The sequence below is a fragment of the Alligator sinensis genome, unplaced genomic scaffold (assembly GCF_000455745.1).
Source record: "Alligator sinensis unplaced genomic scaffold, ASM45574v1 scaffold595_1, whole genome shotgun sequence".
NCBI classification, from domain to species: Eukaryota; Metazoa; Chordata; order Crocodylia; family Alligatoridae; genus Alligator; species Alligator sinensis.
This window is the reverse complement of record NW_005843385.1, coordinates 43,541-62,257: the sequence shown is the minus strand read 5'-3', so window position 1 is coordinate 62,257 and position 18,717 is coordinate 43,541. Positions and strand designations below refer to the sequence as shown.

Below are 18,717 nucleotides of genomic sequence, written 5' to 3'. Positions count from 1 at the left end.
GACGGGAGGCACCCCAAGGGAGGCACTCGGAGCCTGGAAGGTGGTCGGCGCAGGGAGGTGGGCGGCTCAACGCAGGAGCGCCCCCTACTGGCCCGCCACAGTCACTCTCTGCAGGGCCTGCTTCCCGGCCAATGCACCAGTGCAACAGGCAAGGTGCCTGGGGTTGCCATTGTGGTGGACCAGTATGGGGTGCTCCTGCACTGAGTCACCCACCTCCCTGCACCTGGCCACCTACTAAGCTCCAAGTTCCTGCCATGGGGCACCTCTTGTCCGGCTGGCCCCCTTCCTGGACCACACCCACAAGTCTGGGGTAACCATTGCCTCTACCCAGGAGTCTGGACTGTTCTGGGCCCTGTACCCCCTGTGGTACAAAGGCCTTGTAGCCCTTAAGGGTGATTGACCTACTGCAAGAATTTTGGGTTCTTCCTTTAGTGTGAAGCCCAAAAAGTAGCCTCCCTTGGTCAGCTGAGCATAGGGAGCTTAAAGGCATGACTCAATCCCCTCTCCCAATGGGTCCGTCACGCTTGGTACAGTGGAGAGCTTTATTGCTTAAAAAGGGTAGGTTTGGGGAGGTGTACAGGATAGAGAAGTATCAAAGAATAACCCAGAGCAAACAGTGCCAGCATAGTAGCTGTTTGAAACACTTCTATAGTACAGTTAGCTAGATTTCTAGATAAGTTACAAGTGGTTTACTCACTTCAGCAGCCTCAGCATCCTGAGAGGGAGAAAGAGTTGCAGATGTTCTAGGTACTGCATGTAACTCCACCTGGCTGGCCCCCAAATGTCTCTCTTTCCCCTTCTTCATGGGGACCATTTATACCCCTGTCATGACCTCATCACTAAGTTCCCACCGGAAGCAGCCCCATTGGCTGCTGCCCGGTGCTTCCAAATGATGTCATCTTTCAGGTAAGGGAACTAGTCACATGACCTTCAGTGGCAGGAAACTGAGGCAACGGGAGCAGTTCTCCCCTCCGTCTGGAATTTTGGCTGCCGAGGTCACCTGACTGACCAGCCAGGGCTATGAAGAAACCCAGGAATTTTTTTGCTGGGACTTTGGTCTTCTCAGCTTCCACCCATTTCCTCTAGCTGGGCCTTCTAGGCTGGGCCAACTGTACTGGACCTGGCTTCTGGGACCAGCTCATCTAGGTCACTTTAATCCTGGGTCCCTGGTCCTGTCCCCACCCTGCTCTGGCTGCTAAGCCTGGTTTGGGTCTGTCTGGGCCCCCAGACCATGCTCTGGGTGCTCTTGCTGGCCTGTCTCAGGCTCTGAACCCTCTGGCCCTATGCTCTGCCCTCCTGTGGGATCCGGGCTCTCTGGCCCCAAGGTACACCTTGAGCCAGGCAGGTCTCAAGTTGCTCACATGCCCCTCAGGCACTAATGGGACCTCCAAAGCACTCTTCAGTCCCTTCCATAAACCACCAGCATAAACCTCTAACTCACATGTATGCCCTCTGGCTACAATGCCAACTTCCTATCTAGGTGTGAGTCCTGGCTTTAGCTTCTGGGCTGGATCCCTCAGCTCCCCCCCACCCCCATTCTCAGTCCTGTTCCCCTGAAAATCATCCATATTCATCCTGCCTTGCATGCAGGGAGTCCAGGTATCAGCCTGGAGCTCCTCTGCAGCTCTCTGTCTCATGCCTTGGGTTTATATGGCTGGACACCATGCCTCATTTTGGCCATCTTAGCTCTGATCTCTGTACAGGGTTTTCCCTGTTGATCAAGGGCCAGCCTGCCATCCTGCAGCCACAGCCAGCTGAGCCTGCTGCATCTTATTAAAGGAGCAGGAGTCTCCTGCTCCCCCACCACAGTTCCCTCTTCTCCCTTTCCCTTACTCGCCAGCAACAGGGTCTGGGTTCCCTGTTATATGCAATAACCAGCTTGAAATAGAAATGGGGCTTTAACAGCCCCCATGGGAAGCATATGGCAAAAATGAGAAGTGAAAATTGAATAGGCTGAACAGAGGCAGAAACAGGGGCTGTGCTGGAGAAGCAGAGAATGGGAGAGCAGCCAGGCTGGCAGGGACCTCCAAAGGTCACATCCCATCCAGCCCTTGCTCCAGGTAGGATCTGCCCCATCCAAACCACCCAGACACATCCTTGTCTGCCCTCTTCCTAACAAGACATAGCAGCCCAGCAGGATAGCACCCAGGCCCACAGCCAAGAGACACCGAGAGCCCCAAACCTGCCCTAGGGGCAGCCGGAGATGAAGTCCGACAAGAACCTGCTGCGGCGAGGGGTGTCCCATGCACTGGAGAGAGCCAATAAAAAGCCGAGGAACATTCGTCCGCAGGCGCCCTGTGGAAGAATTGCATCCCAGTCTCTTCCCAGTCTCTTCTATTTGTTTTTTTCCCCTTGTCATTGTTTCCTCACCTGTCTGTCAATCTGGTTACCCCGGGTTATAGCTACATGCCTTAACGCAGGAACAGGGGGAGTGAGCCTGGCCTCTATTGTTTTAAGCACGGACCTCATGGCACTGGGGCAGGGGCATGAGCCATGTTACACCCTTAGGTGACCACGATGCTTTTTTAATTTATTGGTTGACATCAAACAACACCTGCCTTTCACTGGATCAAGAAGGGGAGGTCAGAAAGGTTATTTAAGGGACCCTCCATCTTGGGGGAGGGTGGGTTTGGGGAGGACAGGTATCTTGAAACTCACTGACACACAATGCGCTGCCTGACTTGAGAGGAAGCTCATTCAGTCTCTGGATGATACTTGTGAGTAACATACCTAAAACTGATCTAGAAATATAGCTTACTGTAATGAAGAAGTGTAACAAAAGGTTACTAAGCCATACTGTTTTTTCTGGGTTATTGTTTGATATTTCTTTGACCTGTATCCTTCCCCAAACCTACTGTCTTTAACCAATAAATCTCTCTACTATAACAAGCTTGGTGGTACTTGCTGGGAGAAGGACTGGGCAAGCCTTTATGCTCTCTATGCTCGGCTGACTAAGGGAGGCTACTTACTGTGGTTCAGGCTTAAGAGAGCACCCCAAGTTATTGCAGTCGGTCAAGAACCCTCAATGTCTACAAGGCCTGGGTACCCCAGGGGACACAGGGCCCAGGGACGGTCCAGACCCCTGGATGGTGGCAGCGGTTACCTCAAGCTGGCAAGCGTGCTCCAGGAAGGGGGCTGGCCAGATGTGAGGCGCTCCAGGTGAGGTAGTCGGAGCTTGGTTTGGGGTTGGGTATTGTGAGGTAGGTGGCTCAGTGCAGAAGTGCCCACTGCTGGCCCACTACACCCTCCAGGATGCACAGGGCTTCTGAGGGCAAGCCATGGCCATTCTGGTCCCAAACCTGGCCCCACGGAGCAGGGTCTGTCCTGTCCCCCAATGCCCAGAGAAGCTGGGAATAACTTCCCCTTTAGGTCTTGGGGAATTATAGAAGTATAAAAAATGAGGGTTGGAAGGGACCTCAGGAGGTCACATCAAAACCAATCACCTGCTCAAAGCAGGACCAGCCCTAACTACATCATCCCAGACAAGGCTTTATTTAGCTGGGCCTTAAAAACCTCCAAGGATGGAGACTGTACCACCTCTCTGCATAGCCTGTTTCAGTGCTTCACCACCCACCTAGTGAGAGTTTTTTCCTAATATCCAACTTAAACCTCCCTTACTGGAACTTTAACCCTTTGCTCCTTGCTCTGTCATCTGCCCCCACTGAGCACAGCCCAGCTCCATCCTCTTTGCAGCCCCCCTGCAGGGAGGTGACGGCTGCTATCAAATCCCCCTCAGTCTTCTCTTCTGCAGATTCAATCAGCCCAGTTCCCTTGGCCTCTCCTCACAGGTCATGTGCCACAGCCTCACAACCATTTCCATTGCTCTCCACATCCTTTCTGCAGTGGGGGCCCCACAACTGGACACAGGACTCCAGATGTGGCCTCCCCAGTGCTGAATAGAGAGGAAGAATCACTGCCCTCGATTTTTGGAAAAAGCTCCTACTAATGCAGCCCAGGATGCTGTTAGCCTTCTTGGCAACAAGGGCACACTGTTCATTCATATCTAGCTTATTGAGCACTGTCATCCCCCAGGTCCTTTTCTGCAGAGCTGCTACCAAGTGAATCACCCCTGAGCCTATAATGGTACATGGGATTGTTCTGTCCTAAGTGCAGGAATTTGCACTTATTCTTGTCAAAGCTTCTGAGATTTCTTTTGGCCAAATCCTCCAATTTGTCTCGGTCACTCTGAATCCCATACCTACCCTCCAGCATAACTGTTACCCCCTCCCATCCCACCCCAGCTTGGTGTCATCTGCAAACTTGCTGAGAGTGCACTCCATCCCATCTTCCAGGTTGTTGATGAAGACATTGAAGAAAACTGGCTCCAGGACCAACCCCTGGGGTACTCCATTTGATATCGGCTGCCAACTAGACCTTGAGCCATTGATCACTACCCAATGAGATCTCCAATCCAGCCAGTTTTCTATCCACTTGGCAGTCCATCATTCATCCAACCCTTACTTCCTTAGCTTGCTTGGAAGAATGCTGTGGGAGACCGTATCAAAAGCCTTGCTAAAGTCCAGGTATATTATGTCCACTGCTTCCCCGCATCCGCCAACCCAGTCACCTCATCATAGAAGGCAATCATTGGTCAGGCATGACTTGCCGTTGGTGAATTCATGCTGACTGTTCCTAATCACATTTTTCTCTATCAAGTGCTTAGAAATGGATTCTTTGAGGATCTGCTTCATTATTTTTCCAGGAACTGAGGTGAGGCTGTCTGGCCTGTCATTCCCTGGATCCTGCTCTTTACCTTTGTTAAATATGGGCGCTAGGTTTGCCTTTTCCCAATCATCTAGGACCTTTCCCGATCACCACAAGTTTTCAAAGATGAAGTCCAGCAGCTCTGCAATCACAGTGGCCAACTCCCTCAGCACTTTCTATTGCATTTCATTCAGCCCCATGAACTTGTACACATCCAGGTTCTCTAAATACAGGCAACCCCCACTTAGTGTTCTTAACTGGTTCCCCAAAAAAACTGAGCATTAAGCAGAAATAGTGTTAAGTGAAACTGAAAGTTTCTCATGAACCAAGATGGCAACCTGAGCGTTACAGTGAAATTTGCTGAACGCTAAGTGGGATCACATATGAATGCAACATGAGCATTATAGCGAAATAGCACTAAGCAAAACAGTGTTAAGCAGAGGGTGCCTGTGGTCCTTAAGTTGTTCTTTCACCACGGTTGGCTGCTTACCTCCTCCCCAAACTGTGTTGCCCGGTGCAGTAGTCTGGGAGCTGACCTTGCCTGTGAAGATCAAGGTTGAAAAGGCATTGAGCACTTCAGTCTTTTCCTCATCCTGTCACTAGGTTGCCTCCCCATTCAGTAAGACCCACAGTTACCCTGACCTTCCTCTTGTTGCTGACATACTTGTAGAAATCCTTTTTGTTACCCTTCATGTCCCTTGCTGGCTGCACCTCCAATTGCACTTTGGGCTTCCTGACTTCACACCTGCATGCCCAAGCAATGCTCTTATACTCCTCCCTAGTTGTTTGTCCAAGTTTCCACTTCTTGTAAGCTTCCGTTTTGCATTGGAACTTACTAAAGAGTTTTCTGCTAAGCGAAGCTGGTTGCTTGCAACATTTACTATTCTTCCTGCATATTGGGATGGTTTATACCTGTGCTTTCAGTACCAAGAACCAGAGAAAAGGCTGGGCTGACCCAAGCCTGGGCTGATGTAGGAGTTCAGGAGTCTGGTGCTGGGTGGAGGCTTGCTCCGGACAGTCCTCCTAGCCCTGTGCTGCCCTGGGACTGCTAGCACAGGGAGTCGAGAGCCTGTGACAAAGGAGGCTTTGCCCTTGACCCAGCTGAGGGCAGCTGCAGGCTGAGCTGCTGGCTCGGAGCTGTACCCGCTGCTGCCAGCAAATAGCAGGGATGTGCCACTGGGCTGTCTGCAGTTGGGGTGATGCTGAGCTGCAGAAGCTCATGGGGCTTGCCCTGGGTGTGCCTGTGCATTCTGGTCCCCAGAAACACACATGGTCCTGGCCGTCCTGTGGCTACAGCAGGGAGCCCAGCCTCCTGCATTCCTCTGGCTCTCTGCCTGGTGCCTGAATCCCCCAGGCTCTGACATAGGCATGGAGTTCAGCCCTCTCCTTGGGCTGCTGCACTGAGACCAGTGGGGAAAGCCCAGCACACACATCCCAGGGGAAACAGCAAACCTGAGTCAGGTCCTACCTGGACTCTTGGCTCCTTCCTGGCTGCTAGGACTCGATGGTGGTAGTTCCTGAGCACACAGGAGGGGTGAAAAAGCCAGGAAAATGGCCAGAGCTGGCACCCACAGGGCCATGTCACTGCAAAGTCCCAGGGGAGACCTCAGCCCCATGCTGCCTCTGAGCCTTTCTCAGGACTTCTGCAGGAGCTCAGAAGGAGCAAGAAGTAAGTAGAGGGAGGAAACAGATGCATAAATGTGGCATGTGGTGGAAGAAGCTTCCTCATTGGAGATGAGAACCCCTGGGGTTGCCAGAGCTACTCTTATTTCCCTCTAGGGTGCTTGGCCATTAGGGACCTGAGGGTGTCCAGTCTCTTGGTGTGATGGGAGCCTAAGCTGGCCATGGCTGAGAGGGTACAAACTCCTCATGAGGTGAGATACTGATTCCAGAACAACTGAATTGAAGGATAAAAACACCCAACCGGATTAATCAGGAAAAAGCCATGAACAGTGAACTGAGGAAGAGAGACCATAAAGTCAAAGTTTAACATATCCTACTGCTGGACACCTCCCTCTCACCCCCAGCCAGGGCTTGCTTCTCAGGCCCCGGCTGGTCCCAGCAGCAGGTGGGAATCCCCAATGCGCCTGTCGCAAGCTCCCCATGTCCCCAGAGATCTCTGAGTCTCTGCTACCCTCAGCAGGCTGCGTCTGCACCTCGACTCCAGGCTTCTGTGCTGCATTCCCACGTGGCAGACTCCCTCCATGTTGTCTCCCTTCTCTGGGCGTCACACCAGCAAGCACCACGGGCCCCAGCAGGCTGAGGCTGGCCAGCACACCCACAGGCATGTGCACACTCCAGCTCCCTGGATTATATCTCCTCCACCCCCATCTCCAACATCTAGAAAGAACAAGAGCTCTCTGAAAAGGGATCCCTCCAGAGGGCAGAGTGCAATTCTCTGGCCACTCCCAACCCCTCTGAAATCCACCAGAACAAAACCCACCAAAAAAAATCCCACACACACCAGTGACCATCCAAACAAACAAGACACCCACATGCTTCTCACACCTGGTCTGGGTCCAGAGCTGTTCACCATGTGAGCTGATAACCAAACTCCTTCCTGAGACACGTAGGACATGATGCATGTGTCACACTTCAGATTCATTGGCTTCAATACTGGGAGAGCTGCAGGTGCTCTGGATGGTGGGACCTGCATGCAGGAAGATCCTTGCAAAGCAAATACCTGTGCATAAGGCACCACGGTGATGTTGAACAGAGGCAGAGGGCAAGGACTGCTCTCAGGAAGGGAACCCAGATGCACTGCAGATGGAGGCTGGCAGGCTGGTAGTGGCACCACCAAGACAGGCCTGGGGGCTGTGGGGTTAAACTCAGCAGGCCTTAGCTAGAGACAGACTGCACTGAGAGCTACCGTGGTGCTGGACCATCGGTGCAGAAGCCTTGGGCACAGAGTGCAGAGACCACATTTCCTGGTGTTATAAGAGACTTCTCCCTGGGGTAGACAGTGATGCAGCCTGCAAGAGGAAGGGCTCTTCCTGACCCAGCCCTAAATTCTGCACAGGATTTGGGGCAAAGAGGGCTTTTTTACATGTTGAAGCACTGCAGCACCAGGTGCTTTGAAAAGTGCCCGGCGCTGAGATGCATGCAGTTGTATAAGCGGTGAAATGCGTCTAAGCACAAAGAAAATGTTGGTGGTATGCTTTTGAACTAAAACATCTTGGAAGTGCTTTAGTTCAAAAGCGCACCACTGCCATTTTCTGTGTGCTGACATGCATTTTACAGCTTACACAATTGTACACGGTGCAGTGCAGTGTGCATCAGCTCATGTGTGGAGCAGACTTGATTAATCAGTGTGTCACAGGACAGAAAGGTATGTGTATAAATGCCCAGAGTGACTGTCCCTGAGCCACTCAGCTGGAGAGACCACAGTGCAGTTGGGTTTGATGCCCACATGGGAAGGAAGACAAGAAGAAATCCTGCCCCAGCCACCATTACCTTGAAGAAGGGAGACTGCACCACAGGGAGGAGATGGTCAGACAAGAGAGAAAAGGTCAGACACAGGAGAAGTCCATCCAACAGCATGGGAACTGCTTCAGAACAGCTAACTGGAGGCTCAGACCAAACTGCAAATCAGAAAGAATGAGGAGGAGAGCGGAGCAAAGGCAGTTTCTTGCAGACAATGGAAGTCAAACCTAGGGAGGAAAATGAGAAAAGATACAAACTCTGGCCAATCAAGGCCAGAAAGAAGTGGAGGAGCAAAGTGGGAAAGGCACAAAAGGCAACAGGAAGCACTTCCTGAAGTCCATGAGAAGCTGAAGACCTTCCAGGGAGTCATTGGGACCTGTGGATGGTCAGGGTGCCCAAGGGGTGTGAAAGCATGACAGGGCCATTGCTTGAACCTAAAGTCATTCTCTGCATGGCTTTTCACTGGGGGAGACATCAGGGAGATTCACTCCCCAGACCCAATCCTCTGTAGGGACCGGTCAGTGGAGCCGACCCCAATTGAGACTTCAATAGAGGAGGTCATAGAGGAGATGGAGAAACTCAATTCAAACTTCTGCCAGGTGCCAGATGGCAGCAACAAGGGCCGATTTCACCTGCGGGGCTCTACATAAATGGCTTATCTTGGCTTGAACCCCTACCCACAACCTGGGAAAATCACGTCTGCCTGGGTCTTCTAGTGTGAACACATTTCCCTGCGTGCAAGCAACACCAGCTCTAATGAGGGAAAGGGAGACGGGCTGACAGAGTTATGAACCTCTCAGCAATCAAGCACTCATCCCTTTCTGGGTGGATGGTGAGATGCAATACCATCCCCTAGACAACTCCAGTTTGGGTCATGGCTGTCTTGTCCGCCACTCCAAAGATGACAGGTGAGGCTGCTCCAGGATCAAAGGACTGCTGCAGCTTGAGTAAATGTTTCTGTGCAGGGTGGGTGACTCCAGATTCTTGGTTCAGTCCACGGCATGCTGTTTCTGCCATTTCACTTTTCCATCTCCTGTTGTGGTCCTAAAGTGTCAAAGTCCTGAGATCCTTTTATGTTATCACAGGGAAAACAAGCACAAAAGAGCCTGTCACCCTCTTGCCCATGCGTACCAATACGGGATATGCAGATAAGAGACACAGACCCCATAATCCAATTTTGTATACCAATGTCATTGTCCTGATAAGCCCCACAGGGAGGTTGTTGTACCCATACAGTGGTAGCAGGTTAACACTAAACAGCATGAAATTACCAGGACCTGATGTCATTCACCCCAGTGCCCTGGAGGAGCTCAGATCAGGGATTGCTGAACTCCTGACTTCAGCATGCAACCAGCACTAAAAACATCCATGATACCAGAGGTCCAGAGGGTTGCCAACATGGCTCCCAAATTTTAAAAGAGGGTCTAGAGGGGATGCAAGGAACCATGGGCTGATGACCCTAAGTTCTGGTCCTGGAAAACTGGGGGCGAGATAATAAAAAAGAACTGTTCAGCACATGAATGAACATCACTTGGTGGGAAGGAATCAACACAGCTTTGTCAAAGGGTTAATCATACCTCGCCAAACCACCTGTGTTCTCTGAGGGTGTCAATAAGCAGGTGGGGGTTGGTGGATAAGAAATCGGTAAAAGAGAGAAAGCTAAGAGTGAGTCTACATGGTCTGTTTTCAGGATGGGAAGAGTCAGAGTCCTAGGGCAGTGGGGCTGGAAGGGAGCTGCAGAGGTCACATGTAGTCCAACCCCTGCCTGGGGGGTGGCCCTGTCCAAATCAGCCCTGTCCAAAGCAGCCCAGCCAATCCATCATATAAATTCTACACAAGACTAACACCAAACCTGACACAGCACCAGGGATCACACTGGAACCTGTCACAGGTATAAGGGGACCCCTACCCTGGTATGAGAATGGGAAAAGGATCCAGTGGTACATGACCCCATTCCTCTCCTTCACCCCCTCCCTCCACCTTTGCATCTCTTCCATTTTGTGTGTCCTCCAATGTCTCCTGTCCCTGATAGAGGTCCCTTCCTTTGGTTACCTGGTTAGGTGGTTCTGGTTCCCCCACTTCTCACTTCCTTCCATTTAATCTCTGTGTCTCTCCTGCCTGTGCCAGGCAGTCACATTAGGGATTATCTCATAGGCAGGGAAACTGGAAGCAAGATGGGTGCCAGATCCAGGTGCAGAAAAAGCCTGTCTGTATCTTCCCGTTAACATGGGCCTTAAGGCCCACCCATCTAATTAATAGCCTCTGCAGTGTGGGGCCAAAACGTGAAAGATAAAACTATTTTTGGGGGGGAGAGGGACAATCAAGGAAAAAGCAGGATAAGAGTGACGTGGGTGTTAAAGGGTCAAAATGTGAAAATGAGTACTCCAGAGGGGGACACTGAGCAGAGCCCCTGGGTCGCACCCACTGGTCCTCAAAGGCATCCAAGGAGCCAATGCACACTTCCCATTGGTGCTTTACCCAGGACGTGCGTGGACGAGTGAAAGGAATGCCCCCCTGCAGCCCCCAGGCACCTTCCCAGCCAGATCCTCCTTCCTGATTATGCACAGGGTCCACTTGGCCAGGGCCAGGAGGAGGCTGACCAGGAGGTCCGGGGACTTGGTGGGGCCATGGATAGGTTGCCCAAAAATAAAAAGGTGGGGGTGAGGTTCATTCAGAACCTCAGGAGGAGGTTCTGGAGGTAGAGGTGGAGGGGCTGCAGCCTGGCACACTCGAGCGTCCTGTGAGCCAGGGGCAGAAAGAGCCTGTTGCCCAAGGAGCGGAACTAGTGGGGTCATATGACCTAAGGGGAGGAAGTATCTGGGTCATGTGACCTAGGGAGCCCTATATAAGCCCAAACCTCAGGCCAGGGCAGGCAGTCTGGCTGTGGAAGTTCCCAGGGTTAGACCCTTCTCTGAGAGGAGTGAGGCCCAGAGTCCAGACTGCAGCAAGAGGACTCAGCAAGCTGCCTCAAGGGAACAGAAGCTGGGACCTGCATAGGAAGCAAGGTAAGTCCCCCAGGCACTTTCTGCTGTTTTCCTTTCTACCTGAAGCCCAGATCCATGGTGCGCAGTGAGCCCCATTCTGGCCACTCCTTTGAACCAGGACTGCTGCTTGTATTCTCAGTTTACATTTCTCCTGGGAGAAAGCGGGTGACTAGGGACACCCCAAATCTTGATATTCTGTTGAGTGGATGGAGGATAAGGACTAGAGTGTGTTCTGTGGCTGAATGAGGCTGAGGTTGTCTGGACTGTATGGCAGGGGAAAAACAGCACAGGGTGGGGGACTTCAGGCATGCAGAACAGATGGGCCCAGCTTAAAGCACCCCCAAGTCCCACAGATGGTCCAGAGGCTTCTGATCATCCTCTGATGCCTGGGAAGCTGCCTGCCACTCTGCTACCTTGGCCTGCAGAGTAGAGAGGCTCACCGTGTGTGGCCAGATGGGCTGTGGCTCAGGCATTCATGGCCAAAGCAGGGACAACCTTTCTGGCAGCTTTGGGCACTGCTGGCAGGGGGCTCTGGATCTGGCAGTAGATGTCTGATGGGTCCCGGGGCTGCAGCTCTGTGGTGGGGGGAAGCAGGAAAGTATCAGTGTCCTGGAAGAGTCACTGTCCTGGCCTGGGCTCCATGGAGACCTTGGTCCATACTGCCTTCCCCACCAGCCGACATCTCCCTAATGACCCTCTCAGACCACAGCCCCTGGGAGCTGGCCCCAGCCAGGGGGTTGTATGTGTAGGGGGGAGATCAGGCTCCTACCTGCATAGTGCTCTTGCCCCATGCTGCTCACTGAGGCCTGGCACCGGCTGCAACTTATGGGAATGGGAACATGATTTTTGAATGCCATTTGCAAGGCATGGGACACAGTGTAGGGATGGTATGGAGCCATGTATTATTCCCTTGGCATCACAACAATAAATGGGCAACCTCCTGCCTACAAACAACAATTTAATTCCAACAAAGGCATGACAGGTGAGTCAGGTGGGAGGACTGCCCGAGATAGGTGGGTGGGCTGATGATGAGACTGGCCTGAGGATGGTCTCCTGTCACAGTCCACAGCTGAGATGCAGTCCTCTTGGCATGGTGGAAACTCCTGTATGATGCCCCGACTCAGAACCTGTGAGTGGCATCCATTGTGGATGCCGGCAGGAGCTTCTGCTGCACTGGGCACGCAGGAGCCTCTCTCTGTTTCTCTCCCCCTCCTACTGTTCCTCCCTCTGGGACCTATCCAAAGCTGTAGTTTGCCAGGAGCCCTGATGCTAAGCTGTGGACCCAGGCAGGAACTTATGCTGCACTGGGTGGGTGTCAGCATCGGCTGTGACTCTTCTGGCAGGTTCTGTGTTGGGCCTCCAGGACCTGCTGGCCCCCCAGCTGAAATAATTGCCCACCCCTGCTTTATGGTGCCTACAGGTGTCCTGGTAGAATTAGCTGACAACTAAAGGAACTGAAGCTCACTCTAGGACCTATTAGGCAGCATCTCCTCTAATCAAACAATGACATCAAGGCATGTCAGGAAAGTACTAAGGAGGGCACCTAGGCCTGGAGCTGGGTAAGGGTTGTGTGGCTATCACAGGAGTCATAGTCACCCTGGAGCCTGAACCTGATCATACAGTGCCCTGTGTGCACGGGGTGGGCCGGGGGTCTGGATACCACTGCCCTGGAAGCAGCACCGCATGGAGCACCTGGGGCCACATCCCACCTTCACCCCACCCCTGCTGCTTTCTCAACTCCCACCAGCCACCAGGGCTCAGAATAGTGGGCTTGAGATTCACCCTGGACTGACCTGGAGAGCAAGATCCACAGCAGCAGGGCTTCAACGACTAGCACCAGTGACACAGCCACGATGACAGCCATTGTCACATACCACAGTGTGGTCAATGACCACCCGGAATTTGGCTTCCCTGCAGTGCACAGTCCCACGGTGCCATCACAGCCAGTTACATGGGCCTCCCAGCAGCTTCTGGCCCCATTGGACCTCCCCTGGGGCAGAGGCCATTACCTGAGGTCTCTGCTTCAAAGGACCATAAAGATGCCTCACCAAGACCAGCAGCTGTGATGCCCTGGAGTGTCACCATGTAGCAGATCCCAGGTTTCCGGGGGGGCAGCCTGTACTCAGTTACTGACTGGTTCACCCACAGCCCCTGTCCCTCCAGGAAACTGCTATCCTTCTGTCTCCAGGATGTGATGTTCAAATGCAGGGAACAGTACAGCACTGGGAGGGCTCAGGCCTGCCCCATCTCAGAGGTCTGTACGGTGAGAGCCTGAGACCCCATGGGGGCTTCTAGGGGTTCTGGAGATTTTTCCCCATACAGCCCTTTGGGAACTCTCACAGCAGGGAAAGAAGGACTCTGCCCTCTGCTAGGATCACCCAGAAATGATCATAGAAGGGTCATTGGCACAGTCCTGTCCCCATTCCCAGCCTGGGCGGTAGCCAACCCCCATGCCTCTGAAGGCTTAAAACCCCCTAGAGACATGGAGTAGAAGGAAGGGGATCAACAAGTAGTGGGTCAGGGCAATAAGTCTATGGGCTCCTGTACCTGGTACCCGAGGATCTCCCCGTGGCAGGGCTGCAGCTGCTTCCACTGCAGGGATCTGGTGCTGGGCTCCCTTGGCTCTATCTGGGGCTGGTCTGGCACTAGAACAAAGGAACGGCAGGTCACTGCCCAGGCCCTGGGGCCAGGCCCAGCACCCACAGCTCAGTACTTTGGGGGCAGCTAAAGGGTTTGTGGCTGGACCCTGCCCTTTCCCCAAGGAAATGACAGCTGTGGGGGGAGCAGGAGTTGGGAGCTCATACAACTCCTTCCTGGTAACAATGGCAGTAGAGGAACTGCCTTGCCCCTGCCCCTGCCCCTGCCCCTGCCCCTACCCCTGGGAAACGTGCAGGCACATGGGGACAGGCACCAGGATGTGGCATCCCCACACTCTGCTGCTCCCCCTCCTCCAGATCTGCACACAACCCACAGTTCCCATTCACAGCTTTTGATTCACCCCCCACCACTTACCTGTCTCCCCTGTCTTGACCAGCTCTGTGTAGAGGACAATGCTGTTGGAGGCTTTGGCAGCCCTATAGCTTGCAGAGATGATGACATTGTAGAGATAGAAGGGCTGCAGTGCACTGCAGGTAAATGCCCCCTTCCAGCCTTGCAATGTCTGCTGGCTGCTGCTCTCTGGCCTCCAGGAGGGGTTGGCCTGGGGTTCGGCTGGCAGGCACTTGGCCCATATGCTTCATGTGCCCAGGCAGAACTTGGTGGATGTGCAAGCCTAGCTGAGCCTGATGCTGCTGGGTGAAATCACCAGTGTGCCAGGGATGATCTGGGGGAGGCCTGTGGAACAAACATCACATAAGGGTTATTTCCCCACCCTCTCAATACCAGAGCTCTTCGGGGGCGGCAGTCAGACTGGTCCTGATGCCTGTTGGGGGTGGTGAGTGAGAGATGAGGACCATTGATGACAGCCCCTGGGGACAAGACACAGAGGACAGACAACAACTGACCCTCTGGGGTGATTCTCATCTGTGTGGTGGGCCAGTAGGGGGCGCTCCTGCGTGAAGCCGCCCACCTCCCTGCGCTGCCCACCGTCCAGGCTCCGAGTGCCTCCCTGGGGTGCCTCCCGTCCGGCCGACCCCTTCCCTGGAGCACACCCGCTAGCCTGGGGTTCCCGCTGCCACCATCCAAGGCTCTGGACTCACTTCTGGCTCTGCGCACCTTGGAGAACACAGGCCTGATCGTCCAATGGGTGCTAGACCCAGTGCAAGCACTTGGGGCACTTCCCCAAGTCAGGGGCTGATTAGGAAGCCTCCCTTAGTCCACAGACCTAAGGGGCCTCCTCGGCATAATTTAGACCCACCCCTCAATAAGTCTCCGCACCCTGGTCCCGGAGGACCAGGTCTCTTTTTTTTGGTCTCTTGATTCGATTCAGATCCTTTGATTCAGCCTTTGAATAGAACTGAATCTTCTCTGAATCGAATTGGTGACTGAAGCTTCGCATGCCCCTAATAATTACCTGGCTCTGCAGGAGTTAAAAGGCTCCCCAAGAGAGCTCAGGGGAGGGACAGCAAGGCCATTTGGCTGGAGATGGAAGTCCAAGCAGGGGCGATGCATAGGGGGTGCACCCCCTGAGAGCGCGGGTGCACCCCCTGTCAGGCTGCGTTCCCTGTTTAGCCGGTGGATCAGTGGAGCACCAGTGCCTCCCCTGTGAGCACTGGCCGGGGAGTGGAGCCACCAGCACGATTGGCCGCAAGGGACTCCCCCCGGTCAGTGGGATTGGCCACCGGGGGACTCCGCCCCTGGTCACTGACTACTGTCAGGGCAGGGCACATGCCCCCTCTGACTCAAGAGGCACTAGACACCCATGAGTACAAGGCAGGACAGTCTCCGCAGGGCTGGGAGATTGAGTTTACAGAGAGATTGTGAGTTGCTGGAGTGAGAGTACCACCCAGAGAGTGGTGGTGGACGGGTCTTTTTTGACCTGAAGGGATGTGGACAGTGGGGTCCCCAGGGCTCAGTTCTCAGGCCTGCACTGTTCAACATCTTCATCAGACTTGGCTGAGAGGGTGAAAAGCACTTTTTTCAAATTCTTGGATGACACTAAGATGTGGGGAGAAGTGGGCACACTGGAGGAGAGGGACAGGCAACAACTAGATCTGGACAGGTTACAGGGGTGGGCGGATGAGAACAGGATGGGTTTCAACACTGACATGTGCAAGGTGCTGCACCTGGCGAGGAAGAACCAGCAGCATACCTATAGGCTGGGGAACTCCCTTCTCATCAGCACGGAGGCAGAAAAGGATCTTGGAGTCATTGATTCCAAGATGAACATGGGCTGCCAATGTGGGGACGCAGTCAGGAAGGCCAACCGCACCTTGTCACGCATCCACAGATGCATCATGAGCAGGTCCAAGGAGGTGATCCTCCCCCTCTATGCTACACTGGTCAGGCCGCAGTTGGAGTACTGCATCCAGTTCTGGGCGCCGCACTTCAGGAGGGATGTGGACAGCATGGAGAGGGTCCAGAGGAGGGCCACTCACATGATCAGGGGGCAGCAAGGCAGGCCCTACAAGTGGAGGCTATGGGACCTGAACCTGTTCAGCCTCCACAAGAGAAGGCTGAGAGGGGATCTGGTGTCCGTCTACAAAATGGCCAAGGGGGACCAGCGGGCTATAGGAGAGTCCCTGTTCCCCTGAGCCCTACGGGGAGTAACAAGGAACAACAGCCATAAGTTGACAGAGTAGATTCAGGATAGATATTAGGAGGCGCTACTTCACAATCAGGGCATCTAGGATCTGGAACCAACTTCCAAGGGAAGTGGTGCTCACTCCTACCCTGGGGGTCTTCAAAAGGAGGCTGGATAATCACCTACCCAGGGTCATTTGACCCCAGTGTTCTTTCCTGCTCATGGCAGGGGTTTGGACTTGATGATCTACTTAGGTCCCTTCTGACCCTATGAATCTATGAAACTACTATGAAACTATGAAATGTGTTGAGGGGAAAGAGGTGGTGGCAGATCTGGGCTGGGCACTCTCCTTGTTCTGGGAAAGGACCGGTAGCTGCTTGTTGTTTGTCATTTGAACTGTGTGTGTCTATCCAGTGGCAGGGAGCTTGCCCTGGGGAGCAGTGATAGTAAATGAGAACAGCAAGAAACAGTGACAGTTGGAGCTGAACCAACCCCTCAGCCACTACACACCTGCTCCCTTCAACTGGGAAGATTTTCAACCCCTGCTTGGACTGGGCCCCTGCCCATAGCCATTTCTTCTTCCCTCTTCAGTCTATGCTCCTGCCAGATGCCCCAAAACATCAGGGCACCAACCAGGCCTTTTGGGCTCCTCCTGCATACTCACCACCGTGGCAACTGAGCACCTTCACAGGTGACATGACATGGTCCCATGTGTCCTGGACTGCCTGTGCAGCCCTCCAAACCACCCACACTACAGTGCAGTGTAGGTGTACTGCTGTTGGCCCCGGCATTACCCAGTGGAGGGAGCCTGGGCCCTGGTTGTGGAGCACAGACCAGGGCAGCCCTGCACCATGGTACAGGTTGAGATGTCAGTGTGGAAGCCCAGGTGTTGGGCAGAGAGAAAGGCTGCTGGGACTTAAGCACTGGTGCTGCAGGTGCAGCAGGGGCCACGATGCTGGGCACCAGAGCCCATGGGAGCTCCGTAACTTGAGCAGTCTCAAAGTCTCTGACACAATGGGGACTCTGTGGACTCCTGATCCCCCACTGTGTGCATTTGCTCTTGACCACTGAGGGCCAGCTCCATGTTGCCACATTACCCGAGATGTAGGACAGCTGTTTCAGCATGAACTCAGCCTGAGGGTTCCCAGGGTCTGGCACCAACCACTTTACTGCACAAGGAAGATGGGGAGTGCTCCAGCCCCAGCTGGACCCCATGTGCCATTCCCATCAGCCACTATGGAGCTGAGATGGCTGGAACCAACTGTCTGGTCTCTCACAGATGTCCTGCCTTTGGCTGCTACATGACAAGGTTTTTTTTCACCCACCCAGTAATTCAGGGATTCCTCTGTCCAGGCAGTCAAGAGCCACGGGGACTTTCAGGCCAACTCCTGGCCACAGAGAACCTCAACCAACAAAGCTGCTGCCCGTGGCAGCCCCACCCTATGCATCACTGCGCTGAGCTCCAGCACCAGCAGCAACTCAGCCTGAATCTCCTAGAGAACTGCAGTTTGGGAAGTATCAATAGAAGCACCTAGGTGAAAGACACAAGAGGTGATACTGCCTCTCTACTTAGCAATGGTTCGGCCTCCTATAGACTACCGTGTGCAGGTCTGGGCTCCACATTTTGAAAAGGTAGTGTTGAAGTCTACGAGAGGAAAAAGAGGGAAAGGGGCCAGGAGGCTTTCTTGGCTGACCAGAGAAATCCAGGGCAGCCTACAGGCCAAAAGGGGGGCACATAAAAAGTGAAAACAGGGAGAGATCACCAAAGACGAATATACCTCCTCTGCTCGTGCTTGTAGGGAGGCAGTTAGACGGGCCAAAGCTACCATGGAGCTGAGGATGGCATCCCAAGTAAAGGATAACAAGAAATTGGTTTTTTAGATATATAGGGAGTAAAAGGAAGGCCCAGGGAGGAATAGGACCCCTGCTAAATGGGCAGAAGCAATTGGTGACGGACAGGGGGGACAAGGCTGAACTCCTCAAGGAGGTCTTTGCCTCAGTGGTCTTAAGCAAGGGGCACGACAAGTCTCTCACTGGGGTTGTAGAGGGGCAGCAGCAGGGTGGCAGACTGCCACGCGTAGACCCTGAGATGGTGCAGAGTCACTTGGAGGAACTGGATGCCTTTAAGTCGGCGGGCCCGGATGAGCTCCATCCGAGGGTGCTGAAGGCACTGGCCGACGTCATTGCACACCCACTGGTGGGAATATTTGAACGCTCGTGGCGCACGGGCCAAGTCCCGGAGGACTGGAAAAGGGCCAATGTGGTCCCCATTTTCAAGAAGGGGAGGAAGGAGGACCCGGGCAACTATAGGCCAGTCAGTCTCACCTCCATCCTTGGCAAAGTCTTTGAAAAAATTATCAAGGCTCACATATGCGAGAGCCCGGCAGGACAAATTATGCTGAGGGGAAACCAGCACAGGTTCGT

The 18,717-nt window shown here is 53.6% G+C and overlaps 1 pseudogene; it reads right to left on the bottom strand.

The window, feature by feature from the left end:
* Positions 1–11,576: 11,576 nt before the first annotated feature.
* LOC112548664 lies at positions 11,577–15,108 on the bottom strand (annotated as a pseudogene).
* Positions 15,109–18,717: the final 3,609 nt, after the last annotated feature.